The 14,439-nt window shown below is 31.0% G+C and overlaps 3 protein-coding genes across 3 annotated transcripts in view; 2 read left to right on the top strand and 1 right to left on the bottom strand.

Annotated features, from left to right (window-relative positions):
* The window catches only part of LOC129976655 (G-protein coupled receptor Mth2-like), a 75,378-nt gene that overhangs the window by 16,141 nt on the left and 44,798 nt on the right, over positions 1-14,439 (top strand). The window lies entirely within an intron of this gene.
* LOC129976663 (GTP-binding protein 8-like) overlaps positions 1-14,439 on the bottom strand; it is a 163,814-nt gene that overhangs the window by 120,717 nt on the left and 28,658 nt on the right. The window lies entirely within an intron of this gene.
* The window catches only part of LOC129976657 (G-protein coupled receptor Mth2-like), a 30,122-nt gene continuing 22,487 nt past the window's right edge, over positions 6,805-14,439 (top strand). Inside the window, exon 1 of the mRNA XM_056090345.1 lies at positions 6,805-6,936. The gene's annotated coding sequence lies outside the window, so the exon portion shown is untranslated. The remainder of the gene's footprint in view (positions 6,937-14,439) is intronic.

Here is a 14,439-nt window from a genome sequence, read left to right as displayed (position 1 = left end):
TATCAGAAAGCGACAGACATTAAAACCATTAATATTTTAATAGCGTTATATCTGTTCTGTTTATTGCAAATACGATCCTTCCTAATGGAATCGAATCCCATGATATCATATTGCTATCAAATTCTTATGAGTGTGGATAAAATACTTTAAATCGCATATTACCTTTTATGCTAATGTAATTTCATTCGCTAATTCGTAATAAAGTCATAACTAAATAACGTTAGAACGGTATCAATAGCAATAACATCACCAACGGTAAATAAACTAAGAAAAGAAGAGAAAACAACTGTGGCGTGCCTAACAGAGACATAAAGTTCAACATATTCCGTTCGGCATAGCACGCACGTGCTTTGGTTCTAGGTACCATCTGTCGGATTGCTAATATCTCATCGCAGTTGAAGCAGGTCAATTAGAAAATATGTTAAACACAATAAAATGCCTTTTTTTTTTAAATGTTTTTTTTTTTGTTTTGTCTCTGCTGTAATTAGATGTTTTCTACTTTTTTTCTTTATCTGTCTAGCGCTGGTGATTTTCATGTTACAGGTACCATCCAATCGCTTTTTTTTTTTTTGCTATGGAGAACAACATTTCAGCAAAAAAAAAAGTTGGTGTCGTCATTTTTTCCACTGTAACCGTAACTGATAAAACTTAAATGTTGTTTTTCATATGCTTCTTAAGCGCCTACCTCAAAATGCTTTGAACCAAAAATTTTTCCCGTTCCTGTGAACAGTATGATAGTTACGATCTCATATCAGGATAGTTCTTTTTAATAATCGTCCGATATTTGATGAGAAAATGAAAACGATTTGAATTTTTTTTCTCTTAACTTATGAGACGTCATGGCAGTTGGATACATATAACCAACCATTGCTTTCTGTATTTACTTCTACCAGAATGAATAATGGATTCAAAAATTGAATTGATGAAGGCTGCAAAAAATATTTCATATGAGTTAATTCTAGTAGTATTAATAGAAGCTCTGTGGTGGTATGTAGATTATTATAATACATTCAGGAAGCAACAGGACGAATGTTTTTTAGGAACATTTCTTTTAATAATCACATTCACACACTAAACAAACACAAAGAAAAGACATTCACGCGCGCGGCTTCACAGTTCAGCATCCCATCTCATTCTAATTACAATCGCAATGCACTATGGGATGACATATGGGATGGCCTAATCAGGTATCGCCATCTAGTATCCAAAAGAGAAGATAAGACTAATGCAACTGCTACAGCTCTGAAAAAAAATTAAAGGAGTGGAAAGGTGAAGCCATGATATGGATTACTAAAGATCAATTTAAATAAAAGTTTTTAAAAATATTTCTCGCCGAATTTAGGTATTACCAGGCGAAACTTCCTCGCATACTCTCCAATAAAATTCTAAGTTCACTTCTTCCTCAGAAAATGCTGGACCTTGGGTAAAGCTGCGAATTCCTTATTTAGCTTTGATGGTTAAGAAATAGAAATCTTTGGCTTAAAAATGGCATTTTTACTGGATCTATTGTGCGAATACGTATTTGGAGCCTTTTGTCTGCCGATTGACACCAAACTTTGACCCACGATTTGAAGATATTTGTAGTTACAAGATAACATATCGAATTTCATTGGTTTAAGTCAATGCGTTTACGAGTTATTGCATTCACATGCAGGCGAAAGCACAAACGACCAATCGTTTCATGAATTTGTTTAAAAAAATTTGTTAAATATCTATATTTTAGATGCTAAACCTTTGCACTAAATTTCATTCATCTAGCTCTTTTCATTTTGTAGTTATCGAGTTCATTTGGGCTCGAATGCCCAGAGAGACAGCATATGAATGTATTCGTTCGGAATTTCATAAAAATCTGCAAATTTGTTCATAATTCCATGTACCACATTTCAGACATCTAGCTCATAGAGTTTTTGAGTTATCGTGTTCACAGTCAAACACATATAATGCCAAAAATGTGTTTTTCAGACTCATTTGGGGTTGAAATGTGGAGAGTCGTTAAAATCTCGACTTCGAATTTTTTTGATGATTACAATATTTCCTCTATACTTCGTATATGAGAAATTAAAAATACACATTTTACTATCATTTTTTGCTTTCTCGTATATATAGGAAGTATATTAATTGTCAAAAAAATTCGAACTCGAGAAATTGATGAATCTTCATGTTTTAGACCACTCTGAGTTAAAAAATACAAATTTTTGAAAAATGTCCTTCTGTCTGTGACAACGAAAACTCAAGAACGCTGTGAGCTAGACGCATGAAACTTGGTACAAGATCTGAAAATAAAATTTTAAGCAAAATGCGCTCAAAGGATATCTGTCTGTCCGACTGTCTGAATACTATTTAACAGGATAACTCCAAAACGATGAGAGTTAGACAGATAAAATTTAATACATAGATTTAACATCTATAGTGTAGATCCTCTATCCATTTTGAGCCAAATCCAACAAAGGGTTGAACGTCTGTCAGTATATACTTTCAGGAACTTAATAACACGATAACTCAAAAACGGAATGATTTAAATATATGAATTTTGTAAGTGATTTTGTGGCTACACATGTAGCTTTGCATAAAATTTTTATTTCAATTGGTAGGGAACAATTTATCTAAAATACAAATTCGATTTTCGGGCACTATTTATTGCATGACAGGAAGTAATCGCCAAAAACCTCGCCAAGGATCACATGATCGACTCTGTAAAAATGCTAAATTAACGCCAAAAATTAGTATTTCATAATTATTGTACTCTAGTGCCATGCAAGTTGTTCTCTGGGAGAGAGTATGCGAGAAAGTTTTAGGGAGACCGTTCCCTCTGGTTTATGAGCTGTAATACAAATGTATTACTTTTCACTTAGTTGATATTAATTTCAAATCAGCATTTTTTCAAGGTTTATTTTTTATTTTTTAACACAAGCTAATATTTTTTTATTGACTTTGAATTTTATAAGTAACTGTCTTAAAAATGAAAAGTTGATTTGAAAAGCATTGCAAGTCCAAAACTGCTTTGAGAATGTAGAGACAGATAGAACATATTTTTGTAATGAGAAACAGAATTTGCCTTAAATAAATATATAAGAAAGATAATCGGGGCCAAGGAGATATGTAATTCACAAAAGTTAATCCAGAGGCATTTGATACTGCCATCATGGCTTGGATAAAAGAAGCTGAAATCAATCGCATGTGTGGTTTTTTCCATATTTAGATCATCATCATGAAACAAATATTCACTTAATTAACAAGATACTTTGCGGTTTCAAGAAAATGCTGATATATTCAACCGAACAAGCTAGCCAGTAATTCTTCTCGTACCATATTGCGGTTAGTACTGCAGGTAGACGTATTTAAAAGAATATTTACTTATTTTTCCTTATTAAATGCTTTCTTCTGCATGAGATTTGCTACGATTACATTTTTTAGATACTTTGCTGGAGTTAATATCTTTCAATATCGATTTAGTGAAAAATAAAGAACAGCCCGAATGCAAGAAATATTGTTGTAGAATACCTTTTTTTTAGATGTCAAATGGACATGTTTGACACCGCGTAGAAGTAAAAACAAAAACATGAGAAATGACACTTAAATGACTTGCATCTGTTGTTTTAACTGCCAATTATGAAGATATATGAATAGAAATGTATGAAATGATATATGGAAGCTGTATGATATATGAAATAGAAAATTTTACACGTATATGATTCAAATGTGAATTGCATTTTGCTTTATCATTAGCTTTTTATATTCCGAAGATACATTATTTTGAAACTATAAGTTCAACAGTTTGTTACAATTAGAACTAGATCAAAGTCAAATATAAAGAGGTAATCGTCATTGGAATCATTAATCAATAATGGAGAATATTGTCCGATTTATATTAATATCATAAATCTGCAATAAAAATTTGATATAAATTAAATAATATTTTTATTGTGTTTTTGGATGCTAGTTACAGGGAAAAAACCCCGCTGCGCAAGTATATATCACAAATCACGGTTCTAACTGGTATTATTTTTGCCTACTTAAGAGCGACGTAATGCAACGTTTAACATATATTCATATTTTAAAATAATTATTGTCTTCAATAAACTCTATCCGATAAAATTCATTTATTTAGATTTTCCACCCGATTGATAAACTATTGGCTAAACAAAATAGAAGAAAAAAAATCGAATTAAAAATAGATCACTAATATATTGACGCATGCTTGTTTGGTCACACCTCAACATCATTAATCTTCTTGTTATTTTCCTTACTTCTCCTTCAAGTCGTGCTGTACATATGTATACTACAGTTACACAACAGTTCCAATCTTTCCGCAGAGGTATTTACACCTGTATAAAACAATTCCATTCAGTTCGTAGGAGTATTTTTACCTGCACAATACAGTCCCATTTATTTCGTAGGAGTATTTACACGTCTATACTACAATTCCAATCTTTTCGTAGGAGTATTTACAAGTGTATACTACAGTTCCAATCTTTTCGTAGAAGTATTTACACGTCTATACTACAATTCCAATTTTTTCGTAGAAGTATTTACACGTGTATACTACAGTTCCAATCTTTCCACAGAAGCATTTACACGTGTATACTACAATTCAAATCTTTCCGTAGAAGTATTTACACGTGTATACTACAGTTCCAATCTTTCCACAGAAGTATTTACACGTGCATACTACAGTTACAAATTTTTCCACAGAAGCATTGACTGTTAATCAATGAAACTAGACTAGAATCTGTTACGAATCTGTAATGCTGCTTCCCAGCATAGTTGGTTCCACCATCGGAAAGAATGTTTTACAGTCATCTATATTGGACGGAGTCCGTATGTCGCGTCGGAGGTTCCGGAGCTTGGCGACAATTTGGCGACTTGGCGACGAATTTGGCAACTTTGGCGTCAAAATAGATTATACCCGAAACATCGAACATTTTCCCCATCCGTCCAGTAGGAACCGAGATACGCCTTGAACGTATCTGATTGGTTGAGAGGCTTCTAGCCCCGCCCCCTGAGACCTATAAAAGGAGGCGGCCGCGGCTGCCAGGGTCGTCGTAGTCGGGATCGTCGATAAAGAACTGGCCTTCCAGTGATAAGCGGAGAAGCGACGGAGTGAAGCAAGTGCTGAACTAAGCTGTGCACTACTGTCTACAGTAGGGACTTGTTGTATGCTGCACGTCTCGGCTGAAGATAATCGTATGTTGTGCTGTATATAGTTGTCGTCTTTGTGCTGTCCTGTGTGTCTTCGTGTAAATAAAAGTCGTTGTTTTATTTTCTACTGCCGCCTGCTGATTGAGCGTTCTCCACACCATATAACTCCCACTATCCAAACGAACCCGGAAATTTCGTAACAATATTGACTATTAATACAATCGTATGAGTAGTTTCATCAAAACTTTCTCATATATTTTCTATAGTCTGTGCATTTTTTGTAGGCGGTTGAAGGTCACATTTCCTACCGCGTTACTGGCACCAGACAACGAATAACGAAGTAGAAAATGTGACCTTGAACCGCCTACAGAAAATACACAGACTATAATAACTTCCTTCCTTGCTTAAAATTGAAGAGCCGTGAATGCCATGAGTGTTCAGATTTTAATTTTCTGAGTTCCACGCATGAGGATTCTGTGTTTGATAGTATTGTAAAGAAAACTGGTACTAGTGTATTAATTACAAAACAATGGCGAATATAGCATGCGATTTTCTGCTTGCTATTTTTAGATTAATCTATTAGTAGCATGCGCTTAGTTCATAAATACCAGAAAATCAAATATTTTGAATGGTTGGTTTTTCAGCCGATTGAAACCTGAATTTGAAACAGAAAGTGAATACTGTAGTCATAAAAATCACAAAACAAATTTCATTTATTTAAGCCATTGTTTTTTTTAGCTATCGCATTTACATATTATGCGAAAATTCCCACCGACAGACAGTCAGCCCCAACATTTTTTTTCTTTTTCAAATTTGCTACAGATCTCCACTTTAGATGTTAAACCTGTATATGAAATTTTATTTATTTCTTTACATATTATAGATATCTTTACTAATACGCAGACAGAAAAACATACAGACTTTCTCTGGATTTATTTTAAAATTTGATGTAAGTCTGTAAATTCGATGTTAAATCCACATGCCAAATTTCATTTGTCGAGTTCAAAAGCCTTTTCAAGCTATCGTATTAACAAACGAACCAACATAATATAATTTCTAAAAATCTGTTTTTCTGACTTAAGGAGGTTTGAAACGTAAAGATTTAACCAAATCTTAATTTTTTTTTGTTGACAATTACAATATTTAATCTTTGTATATTTTCTATAGGGAAAAGTAAAAAGGTTCTTGTTTCTGCCTCTTTATTTAAACTATAGTATTTACCAAAATTAAGAGCATATTTCAACTACCATACAGAAAAATCGGGTACATGGTAGTCAATAGCGTTTGTATGATGATAAGTCGCCAAATGTGTCAACCATTTTTTTTTTTTAATTCTGATTTTATTAAATAGTTTGGCGAGTTAAGATAGATTTGGCTAGAATTTTTTTCTGCCTTTGCGAGAATGTGATATCCGATCCTCCTGTTTTACCGAAACTATAGAGGATCAAAAGATTCCTTCCATAGAGTAATTAAACGACTCAACAAAATTTATGATAAATGAACAATTTATCTGCAAGAACAATATTTGCAAGAACTGAGATCACTTATTCGGGTTTACAAATGTAAATGAACTAGGAGAACAGGTTTTCCCTTTCTGTTTTGTTTGAAAAATGAATGGTGGGAGGGGGTTGAGCGGAAGGATGCAAAAGCAAGCGGATGTAGAAAACAGACAGCGTTCGAGCGTCGAAAGGAGAAAGGGCGTCAGAGAAAATATATTTGAAGCATTAAAAAAACTTTAAAAATAACCTAGAGGAACTATATTTGGAGAAAGTATTCTCTACATCATCAGTACAAATGGTAAACTATTTTCAATGTTTTAATTTTTTAATGTTTTTAAAAATATTTATTCATATTTCAATGAAAATAGCTATTTAGCAAAATGTTGAACAGAATGTTTTATGCGTGCGTAGTATTTAATGGATGTGTTTTTTCATATATTTAAATATTTAAGGTATCCGATTAGATTCTGAAATAGAGAAAAAAAAATTCTCTCTATATATGTTAGTTAATTTTCTAATTTTTATTTGAAATTAGCCAATATAAACTTAATTTTAAAATGTTCTCTTCTTTCCTGATCCAGTGCCCATTTTTTTATTTAATTAATTCAACACGCACTCTACAAAACTGCTAGTCTCAGCATTCAGCATTTTCTCACGCTCCGAATGAAGGGATAAAATTCCTTAATGTTTACAACATTCTTTTAAAGATACCTAAATTTCCCTTGCTTAAATCTACATGTGTCAAAGAGAACCCTATCAAGATCTCATTTTATAACCACCGAAGGGAAAAATTTCCGTGTCTTTTGCTCCTGTATCGCGATGCAGAATGACGTATCTCATCACTTCTTCCTTTCACATAATATGAAAATAATCTAAATTTTAAAATGTCAAAAGTTTCTTCGGCCACGCAATTGCTAAAATATGTTTATATATAAAATATGATAATTTACTGTGCGTAATAGTTGAAAGAGCATTAAAAGTTCAGACTTAAAAGAAAAATATGTATGAACTATCATTACGTTTCGAAAAAAAAAACACCCAAGTTAAGGAAATTTTAATTAAAATTTTCAAAGTTAAAAAAAACACAGCATAAAAAAAAAACTATAGAAATATCTAATTTTCATATTGTATACATATTTCCCAAATTATCAAAAATGTAATAAAACACAAGATAAAAATATTTAAATTATTAAATCTTTATGAACATATGAAGTTGACATTAATGCTGTCTCAACAAATTTCGCTAAGTTTTGAATTGAAAGGGATTGTGAAATATTTATATATGAATCTGTTTTAAAATCTGCGGTCTATTAAGTTCTCAAAAACTTCTGATATATACATACTGAATTTAATTGAATTGTTTTTCAGATATCACGTTTTCCATGAACCAATCACAGCGAAATATTAATTTTTCTGAAAAATCATTAAAAATACATTTGCACATTACTTCATGCATTAGTAACAAGTCCTGTTTTTAAACGTTTTAAAAAATTGTCTAACATTGGCCAATCATATCACGTTTGATTATATAAACCAAGAGTTAATATAAACTAATTCAAATCTTAATTTTGAGAATTTTACATCCAAAAATAGAATAAATCATTCACTTCGGATTTTAAATATCACAATTTCCGGTTTCATTTTTATCGTATGAAATAGCTGTATCTATAGTTCTATCTAATATAGATAAAAAACAAAGATTATTTTGGAATCTAATTGGGTTTTATTTTTAAAAATTGGGTTTTATTTTTAGATCACAAAACAAAAATCGAATTTTTCTGGTAAAAGATACTTTCATAACGTAGTCGGATTACTCAAACCGTCTATACAAAAATAATTTTATAAAAAAGTTAGATTGACAAATTATAATCGAAATTGATTTTTACTTGGCAAAAATCACTTGATTGTTTGCAACACCAAAAAAAGATTAAGATTTTTAGAGGAAAATTTACATTTTAATGCATATCCATTTTATATGTATTAAGTTTGTATTGGATATGTATTGAGCATATATGTACTTGGAAAAATGCTCAAATGAGAAAAACACTTACCAATTAGCTTTTTTTCAATGAAATAATTTCTTCCCATCAAACTTCTTTACACTAGTTTAGTGTGGAATTTTAAAAGGTAATACCAAGAATCGTTCTCGTCATCTGACCAGTACCAAAATAGTTCTTTTGCAATTTCAGTGCCAATAAAAACTCAATTCCTCTTCCAGATGTTGAAAATTTTCCAGTCAATAATTAGTGAATTATGAGTTTTTATCAGACAGATTAACATCTCGTTTCTAAATTATATGATAGTCTATTTGCAATATACCTCCATTGTCAGACGATGAGGAAGGCACTTAAGTCAACTTCTTCCTCTCCAAGCTCTCATACTAAAGCAGAGGAAAGGCGGTCAATCATGCGTAACAATGAACGCCAGTTTCAACAAAATATTTCATATAAAATATTGGATGAAGTCAAAGTACAATTGAAATCATAATTTTCAATTATTTTGATTTTACTCGTAAGAAGCATAAAGTTAAAAGTGTTATAATCATTAGAGCTTCGATTTTGGGAGTTTGATGATTTCAAACATCGATTGTTGAAAAAAATCGAATTATATGTGTCTGTGTGTTTACGTAAAACGTTAATTCTTATCTCAGTAAGCTATATAGAAGAAATATTTCACGTTGTTTTTATATTTAAACTGCAATTTTTGCCGAGTTTAAAGCAGAACTATTTCTGACCAGGCTTTGTACATGACTTTATTGAGATATCAGTGTATATAATTGTCCACCACCGCCTGTAACGCTTGGTGGAGTTTAAAAATATCCCTGCCTCTTTTATTTGCGTCATTATAGAATACTTAAATCTTCTGTTTTGGCTTTAAGAAATACTAGACAGTTTTTTTTTAATGTTTAAAGTGACTGATTTATCAGTATGCGAATAAACATAAACATGAATAAATAATATTTGCGTCGACTCAATATATTGAAGATTACTACTAAGAATTTCTTTCAGTATTTTTTTTTTTTTTTTCAAATTTGGTACCCGGCATTGCATTTTCTTCTATTAGTGGATTACTATTTGTTTCAATCCGATTTTAGGGATTAGTTTTAATTAGAGTATTCGTGAACTTTATGGAGAGAGAATATCCCATTGCAAGGAAACAGAACATTTAATATTACTATATATTTGCATATAAAATGTACTTTGGATTTTTTTTCTTTCTTTCTAAGTACTCTGCCATTGTGCAGGAAATTTTCTACAACTTTTGCTAGTTAATCCGTGACAAACAAATTCGAGTTACAATCGGGCACATCTTCTAACAAAAATAGTTGTAAGGAGAATTCTCCAAATTTTTTTAGGGAAAGGGTTTTTCTTTTTTTAATTTCCGTTAAAAATTAAATTATTTTCTTCTTTCTCCTAAAGAAAACGCGAAATGTTTATTTAACCAGTTATAGATAAATATCCGATAATTTAAATAATTTCTATTGCTCCCTCTGGATTTCGATAACAGATTCATCTGAGTGTGACACTACGAAAATCTAAAAACAAACTCATCAATTACATAGACAAGTCAGCTATTACTTAATTGGCTTGTCTATTACCGTGATAGATGAGAAACATCTGAACTTGCATCACAGAAAGTTCATCTTAAACTTTTCTTTTCTCTATGATGTATTGTAGAAGCACGAAAAACCTATATTTCAATGAGCAAAAGACGAAATCAGCGAAAATGTATGTTTTAAGCGTTTGAATAATAGCTTAAAGTTTCCTATTACGTTTTGAAAATTCTTTGCACCAATTATATTAATTTTTACGTTGTAGTTTTAAAATTTAATTCTTTTAAAGACGTCCTTTTTCATTTGATAGCTTTTAATACAATTTAAAAGCTATTTCGAATTTTATATATAAGTTGTTCATAAATTCCTTACTATGTTTGGCTTCAATCTGGTCTTTAAAATAAAATATAGCTTCAAAACCTGTAAAGTACCCTTTATTAAATTTAAAACTAATGAATCCATAATTATGGAATTAGAATTTTCCTTAATAAGTTTTTTTATTTGATAAAGCAATATTCTGTCGGCAAGAGACAATGCATATGATGCATCTCTCTTATTGTATTTCATACCTACTAAATAATTGAAATATTTATTTTCCCATTATTTAGTAAGTATCACTTTCCACCTGAAACGATCCACGATTTACATTTTTTTATAGATTAAATTTTAACCATTTCTTTAATTATGATACAATACTTTTCATTCATGACTGATAACTAATGATTTTGATAATTAGCAGTTTTATTTATATTACAGCTATAGGTAAATAACAAATCCATGCTATCCTTTCATGGATTTTATAGACATGTGGTAAACTTCACCGAGCGTGCTGTATAATTCCATAGTTAGGCCTTTTGACAGAGTCTTTTGATCTTAATTACGTCTTTTTTTTTTGAGAACTTAATAATCATTTCAGCAAGCTCTAAAATTGATAAATATCCAAATAACCCTGGTGTGAATTTGAAATATGAGATTAATATAGCTACACTACAGCAAATAGAAATTACGGAATGAATTCTAAAATGAAATTTTCAAGACGGAATTAAATGTTTCATATGAGCAAGAATAGGTCTCTTTAACATTAAAACTGTATTCGTCGCTGCTGATAAATTTGCATTTACACATTGGAAAAACAATTTTCCACTCTTCGAAGTTGCTTTATCATTCAGCTAAAGAAATTGTTAATTCTAAAACAATAGTAATCCGTTACGACACAATTTTTTAAAAAAATAATTTAACTTTAATGTCATCTTTTTTTAGAGACACTTATGTTACTGTAGAATTTACACTGGCAATTGTGAACGACCTTTTAAATTCATTAAATTAAAACGGTAAAAAAAAAGTTATAGCAAGCTGTCTTTTAGCAGTTTATGGATCTGCACATATAAAGACTTGTAATAAGCAGAAAGTCGATTAAGAAAACGAAACAAAAGCTTTTTTTCAGTAAAAAAGAGTAAAACAGATGCAAATGTTTACGAATTTTATTTGTGATAACGGCAGATATCTAGTAAAACAATAAAAAAAGTCACGCACAATAGAAATACTTCTAACTGTAAAAAACATACAACAAAGTCTCCAACTTTTGCGGTCACTCGAATTATCAATAGAATTAGCTACATCTATTTCAAACACTCAGTTAAATTTGGAACAGTTTACATTTTACAAAATTCATTTAAAAAGTGTCAAGAGTTTACAGATTTTATATAAATAATGTATCATTTCTCAAGCAAAACTTTTAGGCTCCGTTGGAAACTTTGTTTTAGTTTCAAATTTGGGGAAGCAAAAACTAACGAAAGTCTCCAAATAAAATTATCTCTGAATTATTGCTAAGCATTCGGTTATTTTAATTGAATTTGCTATTATTTGTAAACAATAATATAGTTAGTAGTGCATAGTTAATAAACGTAAAATACACCCAAATGCTCACCGATTTATATGAATGACAAATGGCGAGCATTCATACATTAAGTTTCTCCTAAAACCATCGCAGATTACTACAAAAGAAGACGACCAAAAGGATGCTGCAGAAATGGCCGGCATAGCAGCGAATATATATTTCAGAAAAGTGAAGAAAATAAAGATTCAAATGACGCCGAAGAAAGACAATCTTAACTAACATTACTGCTAAATAGTAAAGGGTGATTATAACAAAAACAATCCTGATATATGAAACCTAATTATCATATGATTCACAGAAACGGAATGACATTTTGGTTCAAGATATTTTGAGGTATGCGCTCAAGAATCATTTGAAAAACAACAATTAATCCCTAACAGTTACAGTTATAGTGACAACATTTCAAATTTTTTCAAATGGCAACACCAATTTATTTTTATTGGAATGTCTTCCCCATAGCAAAAAAACAAATAACGTTGGAACGGTATCTGTAGCACGAAAATCACCAGCCCTAGACAGACTAAGAAGATAAGAGAAAACAGCAGTGGTGTGCTGAACAGAGATGTGAAGTTCAACAGATATGTTCCGGCATGGTACGTGCTTTGGTTCTTGGTTTCACCATCAAAGTGTCATCGTGGTTGGAGCAGGTCAAGTAGAAAATTTGTGAAACACAATAAAATGTTTTGCTTCTTGTCGTTTCTCTGCTGTTATTGATTATTTTCTCTTTTCATCTTGATCCGCCAAGCGCTGGTGATTTTCGTGCTTCAAATACCGTTCTAAAGTTATTTATTATTTTTTGCTATGAATAACACATTTCGATGAAAAGAAAGTTGGTGTTCCCATTTGAAAATATTGGAATTTTGTCACTAACTGTTAGAGCTTAAGTGTTTTTTTTATACGATTCATACCTCAAAATACAATGAACCAAAATTTTATTCCGTTCTTGTGAAGTAAGTTTTTTTTTTATAATTCATAAATTTATTTAGTTACTAAATTCATGCACTGTAAAATACTACCCATAATTTTTTTTTCTGATTTAAACTACTCGGTCACTGGCTTTTGCCCAAAATGCTACGATAAAGTTTTCTACCCTTCAACCCAGTGGAAAAAAACACCAGGGATTGCAAAATATCTGCAGTATATTTTTTAAATACAATTTATAAAGGGATAAATAATAAACGCGGTTAAAAAATCTCTGTAAGGAAAAGTCGCATTTTTTTCAAATAGTTATTTGTTTTTAAAAAAGTTAATGAATTAAAAAAAGACATTTTTTTATATTATAAGCAAATATGGTAGGGTAAGTTAAGGGTGGGTCGTATTTGTGTGTATTTTTATACTATGTCGAAAATCAAGCAACATGGTTTATGAGAAATTGAATGTCTCGACTAAAATTTCACTAAATGATTACATCATACTATTGAATGTAGGAAGTGTGATTATTAATAGTTAAGCTGAAATATGTTTATACGGTAGTAACCACATTTGTTTAATAATTCAAAGTGTCGAAATATGTGGGCGTATCCGGAACACAACCCACACGTTGTTTTGTTTTTGTATCTTTTCTTGTTAAAGCTTTTCTGGTGCTGGAAAACACCATTGCTTCAAAAGAATACAACATTTAAACTGCAATAATCGTGTAAGTGCGTTGAAAAAATTCATAAAAAATTAAAGAAAAAAATAATAGTTTAAAACAGAATTAATATTAAATACGAATCAAAATAGGAAATGTTTAAGAATATCTTGAAACCAATTTCTTAACAATCCCTTCAGTAAAGTTAACATGTGATAGGTTTGTTATATTTTATTCTATATTCAAATCATGATTAACCCTATTATCGGGATTAGTTCCCCTTCTTAACCCCAGATGGCAGCGCATTCCTGTTGTCTTGAAAGTTATGCAGAAAAGATTTCTTGTTTGCTTGTCAATCAAGAAAAGTGGACGTTCACGTGGAGTGTGAGCGACCAGTAGCTTGCGAGGGAAAGCAGAGCAAATTTATTTTAATGATCAAGCGGAAATCCAGCTAGTTTCTTCGAGTGAAATTAGTAATATATGAAGAAAATAATTTTTATTGTCTTGAAGAAATATTCGTAACCGTGATATGGAATTGCTTATCGGAAATTGTATAAAATTAAGGTTTTGCACGATGAGAATAAATGGATGACTAGTCAAGAAAATTGTTCACCGATTTTTCTTGCGTAGAATCCTCCATTTTTTTGCAAAAAGGAGCACAGAGTAGTGCACGAACAGTGCAGAAATACTATTTAGGGAAATGTCCCCTATATTCGACACCTAAAATGCATGATTTTTTATACTTTACAAAAAAAATGTGTGTTTTGAATAGCAGCATATA

Source organism: Argiope bruennichi, chromosome 7 (assembly GCF_947563725.1).
Source record: "Argiope bruennichi chromosome 7, qqArgBrue1.1, whole genome shotgun sequence".
Lineage (NCBI taxonomy): Eukaryota > Metazoa > Arthropoda > Arachnida > Araneae > Araneidae > Argiope > Argiope bruennichi.
Note: the sequence above shows the minus strand (reverse complement) of the source record. Positions and strands in the feature narration are given on the sequence as shown.